Source organism: Euleptes europaea, chromosome 14 (assembly GCF_029931775.1).
Source record: "Euleptes europaea isolate rEulEur1 chromosome 14, rEulEur1.hap1, whole genome shotgun sequence".
Classification (NCBI taxonomy): Eukaryota; Metazoa; Chordata; class Lepidosauria; order Squamata; family Sphaerodactylidae; genus Euleptes; species Euleptes europaea.
This window is the reverse complement of record NC_079325.1, coordinates 5,913,539-5,919,628: the sequence shown is the minus strand read 5'-3', so window position 1 is coordinate 5,919,628 and position 6,090 is coordinate 5,913,539.

The window sequence follows — 6,090 nt, the reverse complement described above, 5'->3', positions numbered from 1 at the left end:
CCCATTGCCCTGTTTATTGGATGCCCTGTCCTCTTGATTGTATGGATCTACACTGCGTAATTAACCTTGAGTCACACTAAGGAAGGCTGGCTATAAGTGATGTAAATAAATGAATAAGTTTTTGCCAGAAGGCTGCTGGAGAAACAGCCAATATATCCACATGCCTGGAGGGAGGAGAATGTCTGGAAGCAGGGAAATATTCACAGCCTGTATAAATATTCCAAAAGTAGAAAGACCTGGCCCCTGGCGTCTACCTTGCAGACATGAAGCCCTGAAGATTCCCCCGAGGAGCAAGGAGGGAGACCACAGCCAGTCCATCAGTAACGAGCAAAGCTTAACTAAAGTCATTTATACATGGGAGTTTTACCTGAAGTTCGTTGCTCACTGGACCCACACTTTCCTGTTGGGAATCTCTACACCAGCAGTCTCCAGACTCAAATCAAGTCCCTGCTCCTACACATGAAATCCTCACTCCTACACCTGAAGCCAGCTGGGTGACCTTGGGCTAGTCACAGCTCTCTTAGAGCTCTCTCAGCCCCACCTACCTCACAAGGTGTCTGTTGCGGGGAGAGAAAGGGAAGGTTATTGTAAGCCACTTTGATTCTTCCTTAAGTGGTAGAGAAAGTCAGCATATAAAAACCAACTCTTCTTCTTTAAAATATAAATGGGAGCTGTGACAGAGGTCACTGAACATGTCATCTGTTGCAAGCAAGTCTTGGATGGTCTTCTATTTTTATGAAACCACTTGTATATTGATATTCACCTGTGCTAGTGAGAACTTGCTCTTGGCAACCAAGCTCACATCTTTATTTTATAACAAATAGGCGTACATGGGCATGCAGAATAGTATGACCCAAATCTAGACTAGTAGCTTTTTGTAGACTTTTGCTTTTCACAGGATTACAAAAATGCTGCTGATGTACCAAGTTGGAGGAAGGACAGTCCATCTTTTAAATGAAGTCCATAGTATAAGAACATAAAAGCCACACTGGATCAGTCCAAGGTCCATCACGTCCAGCAGTCTGTTCACACAGAGGCCAACCAGGTGCCTCTAGGAAGCCCCCAAGCAAGACGACTGCAGCAGCATCCTGCCTGTGTTCCACAGCACCTCATATAATAGGCATGCTCCTCTGATCCTGGAGAGAATAGGTTTGCATCATGACTAGTATTCATTTTGCCTAGTAGCCATGAATAGTTCTACCTCCATGAACATGTCTGCTGTCCTCTAAAAGCCTTCCAAGTTGGCAGCCATCACCACATCCTGGAGCAGGGAGTACCACAATTTAACTATGCATTGTGTGAAAAAGACTTCCTTTTATCTGTTTTGAATCTCTCACCCTCCAGCTTCAGTAGATGACCCCGTGTTCTAGTATTATGGGAAAGCTTTTCTCTCATACCTCTATCATGTTTCCCCTCAACCGCCTTCCTTCCAAGCTAAACAGCCCTATGTTTTTTAACTGCTCCTCATAGGGCAGTTGCTGTAGCCCCCTGATCACTTTGGTTGCTCTTTTCTGCACCTTTTCAAACTCCACAATATCCTTTTTTAGGTGTGGTGACCAGAACTGAACACAGTATTCCAAGTGTGGTCTCGCCATAGCTTTGTACAGGGGCAGTATGATAGCAGCAGTTTTATTCTCTACTCCTTGTCTAATTATAGCCATCTTAACCCTTAGGATGTTTAAGAAACAACATCAATAATGGCTAAAAATAAAATTCTGATTCCGCTGCTCCTTCTGCCTTTCTTATTCCTCAGGAAAAAAATTCTTAAGGAGAAGACAGTCTCAGAGGCCACATCTAAAATGGGAGGTGTCGAGTTTAAATGTTAGAAGAAAATTCCAGCAAGTCCCTGTCTTAGAAGAAGAAGAAGAGTTGGTTTTTATACCCTGATATTCTCTACCTTTCAGGAGTCTCAAACTGGCTTACAATCACCTTCCCTTCCTCTCCCCACAACAGACACCTTGTGAGGTAGGTGAGGCTGAGAGAGCTCTAAGAGAACTGTGACTGGCCCAAGGTCACCCAGCCGGCTTCATGTGGGGGAGTGGGGAAACCAACCTTGTTCACCAGATTAGAGTCCACCGCTCATGTGGAGGAGTGGTGAATCAAACCCGGTTCTCCAGATTAAGAGTCCACTGCTCTTAACCACTACACCACACTGGCTCTCAAAAGCCCAGCCCTTCTTGCAACTGCCAGTGCGTAATGGCTAATTAGACAAGATTTGCTTAAGAGCAACAGGAAAATCTATGGCCAACAAAGTCATCTGCAGCCCAGCTTTGACTTTGAAGAAAAAATATTAATCAACAGTGACATTCAGAAGAGGATGTTTATCGGAGCCGCTGCTTGCTGGGGACAACTGTTAATTACTTACAAAATAACAAAGAACACTAACGACTTATAGCAATATTCATCTCCAAGCACAACTGGGACTGTGAGTCCTGGATCCCGCCACAGGGACAATTTCCCCTGTGGAATCTGTACAAATTACACACCCGCACTTTGGAAAATGGTATTTTCATAATTCAGTGGACAAAAAAGAGAGATTGTAGAACAAGCGATAGCACTACTGTTATTTGTGCCATTAACTGGCTTTGCAAAAAGATATATGCAGGGGGGAAAATAAGTATGGGAGCTTGCAGAATGTGCTGGAGAATATAAATGCAATAGCCAGAATAAACGAACTGGGGAAATCACAGGTTGAGAATTTCTCGCAACATAACCACAAGTGCGCTGATTTTGGCATTTGGGACTGGAGTAGATTGATGGTCAAAATACCAACCTATTACTGAGAAATGATGCTCAGTGGATCTTTAAATGAAATGATTTTGTACCTTAAGGGTTAAAATAGCATTTTTTACCTCTTTGGAATGGAGTTACTCCTTCTCCTCCTGCCTTTGTATAGGCTCTTGAATGAATCCCTAGTCTAAAGTTATAATTTGGGCTTTACAGTTTATAAAATCGGTGTAAGGAGTCACACCTCTGGCAGCAACAGAATGCAACTCCCCTGGCCAGCCTACAGCTGAAAAAATGGGAATAACATAAGAACATAAGAAAAGCCCTGCTGGATCAGACCAAGGTCCATCAAGTCCAGCAGTCTGTTCACACAGTGGCCAACCAGGTGTCTCTAGGAGGCCCACAAGCAAGACAAATGCAGCAGCAGCATCCTGCCTGTGTTCCAATGCACCTAATATAACAGGCAGGCTCCTCTGATCGTGGAGAGAGTAGGTATGCATTACCACTAGTATCCATTTTGACTAGTAGCCATGAATACCCATCTCCTCCATGAACACGTCTACTCTCTTCTTAAAGCTTTCCAAGTTGGCAGCCATCACTACATCCTGGGGCAGGGAGTTCCACAATTTAACCATGTGTTGTGTGAAGAAATACTTCCTTTTATCTGTTTTGAATCGCTCATCCTCTAGCTTCCGCCAATGACCCAGTGTTCTAGTATTATGAGAGGGAGAAAAGCTTCTCCCTGCCCACTCTCTCCATACCATGCATAATTTTATAGACCTCTATCACATCTCCCCGTCTTGGTTCATCCAGGTCAGTATTGTCTACTCTGACTGGCAGCAGCTCTCCAGGGTCTCAGGCAAAGGTCTTTCACATCACCCACTGCCTGGCCCTTTTGACTGGAGGTGCTGGGGGTTGAATCTGGGACCTTTCCAAGCTAAACAGCCCCAACGACAAATTTTTGGCTCAGTGCTGGACACATAATCTTCATAAGCAAAAGACGCCAAGCTGGTCACAGTAGCACAGCCTGAACTCATTCCAAGCCTGCCAGTTATTCACGGAAATGGATGCACAGGCTTCTATCTATTTAGAAGTAACAGACAGGTTCCTCACCCAACTTTCCTATATATCCGAGGTTTTAAAAAATAAAAAAATCCAGCCACCGAGGCAATAAATCCTTTTTCTTCCTTGAGCGCACTCCTGTCCTTCACCAATACTTTTCTGACAGAGCCGAATATTGCCGCTCAAACACAGGGAAAAAAAATTATAACGTTCATTTAGGAAGCAGTAAAAGGGAGCTTTTCAATTTCTTTTTAAAATCACAACACAATAATTCTTTCATGTGGGCTCTAACAGGAGCGGAAAGGTTTGAAAGGCTACTGGCAGGCAGCAAGAGGCACCGTTCCCTGAACGCTGATGTTGTAACTTCATAAAAGCTGCCTTGTACTGAATAAGAAGGTAATCCATCCACCTCGGTATTGCTGTCTCTGACTGGCAGCCCCTGTTTAGAGTCTGCAGCAGAGAAGAAGAGTTGGTTTTTATATGTTGACTTTCTCAACCACTTAAGGGAGAATCAAAGCAACTTACAATCACCTTCCCTTCCCCTCCCCACAACAGACACCCTGTGAGGTAGGTGGGGCTGAGAGTGTTCAGACAGAGCTGTGACTAGCCAAAGGTCACCCAGCTGGCTTCATGTGTAGGAGTGGGGAAACCAACCCAGTTCACCAGATTAGAGTCCGCCACTCATGTGGAGGAGTGGGGAATCAATCCTGGTTCTCCAGATTAAAGTCCACTGCTCCAAACCACTGCCCTTAACCACCATACCATGCTGGCTCTAGCCCTACACCTGCCACCTGCAATCATTTTAATGAAGATGTCCGGGGCGGGGGAGGTATTTAATTCAAAAGACCCTGATTGGACCTCTTGCCAAGTGCAGAGATTTATCCTTGGACGACCTCTGAAGTGGAAATACTGAGCCCTTCCCACATCCGTCGTTCGTTTCAATGGGACTTACCCAAAAAGCTTACGGAACCCCCATTAAAATAAACACATGAAGCTGCCTTATGCTGAATCAGACCCTTGGTCCATCCAGGTCAGTATTGTCTACTCTGACTGGCAGCAGCTCTCCAGGGTCTCAGGCAGAGGTCTTTCACATCACCTACCTGCCTGGTCCTTTTGACTGGAGAAGCCGGGGATTGAATCTGGGACCTTCTGGCTCTTCCACTGAGCCACGGCCCCTCACAGCCTAGCCTGGTGACTCCCCTAAACCTTAGAGCTGGAGCAGAAGAGGCAATTTCTCCATGCCAAGCATTCAGAAAACAAACTCTTGGAACTTTCAGCTAGTTTTGTTTCGTCCTTCGTCTTGTAGCTCAGACAGATAAGCAGACGGGTGACGTGCCTTTATTTTGCCAGTCGGTAATTAACCAGAGAGTATTGATGGCACTCCAAAACCACAACAACACACTCAGGTGGCTGTCTCACAGGGTTTCATCAAGATATCGCAATTTTCCTGTGTATAAAGAAGCGAGATGGTACAATTAAGCAAAATGCCAATAGTCCAGAAGGGCTTACCGCTCTGTAGCAGATCTTTTCCATTGGATGTGCACAATGCTTATTCGAAGAAGAAGCGTAGGGTTTTATAACCCAATTTTCTCTAAGGAGTCTCAAACTGGCTTACAATTGCCTTCCCTTACAATTATCTTCTCCCCACAACAGACACCTTGTGAGGTCGGTGGGGCTGAGAGTGTTCGGAGAGAACTGTGACTAGCCCAAGGTCAGCCAGCAGGCTTCATGTGTAGGAGTATGGAAACCAACCTGGTTCACCAGATTAGAGTCCGCCTTTCATGTGGAGGAGTGGGGAATCAAACCCAGTTCTCCAGACTAGAATCCACCACTCTTAATCACTACACCATGCTGGCTTTCTAATAATAATAACCACTAAACTATGCTGGCTAATAATAGGAACATAATGACGTCTGCATGATTTATCAGGGCTTCAAGGATGATGTTGCTACCTTTTGGGAAGTAGTCTTTTGTGTAGTTTGTGATAGGCTGGCCATGTTCTTAGCCTTGTAGACTGAGACAGAGGAGCGGTGTAAGGAAGCTCCATCTGAAGAGCAGCAGACCACGTTCACCCATGTGGAAGAAGATTTACCGGGTCAGACCCAAATCCGGACTCAGTAATGCGTTGCTCTGGGGATCCTCTTAGAAACTGCCCCAGACCCTCATGTGCTTTTGCGCCAAGGAGTAGTTCCACAATCCCTTTAAGTTCCACTCACTCTCCGTTGAGAGAATGATCTTAGAACTGTTGCCAGGACCCACTCCTAGATGTCATAATTCAGTTACATGGCTGCTCCCTAGAGC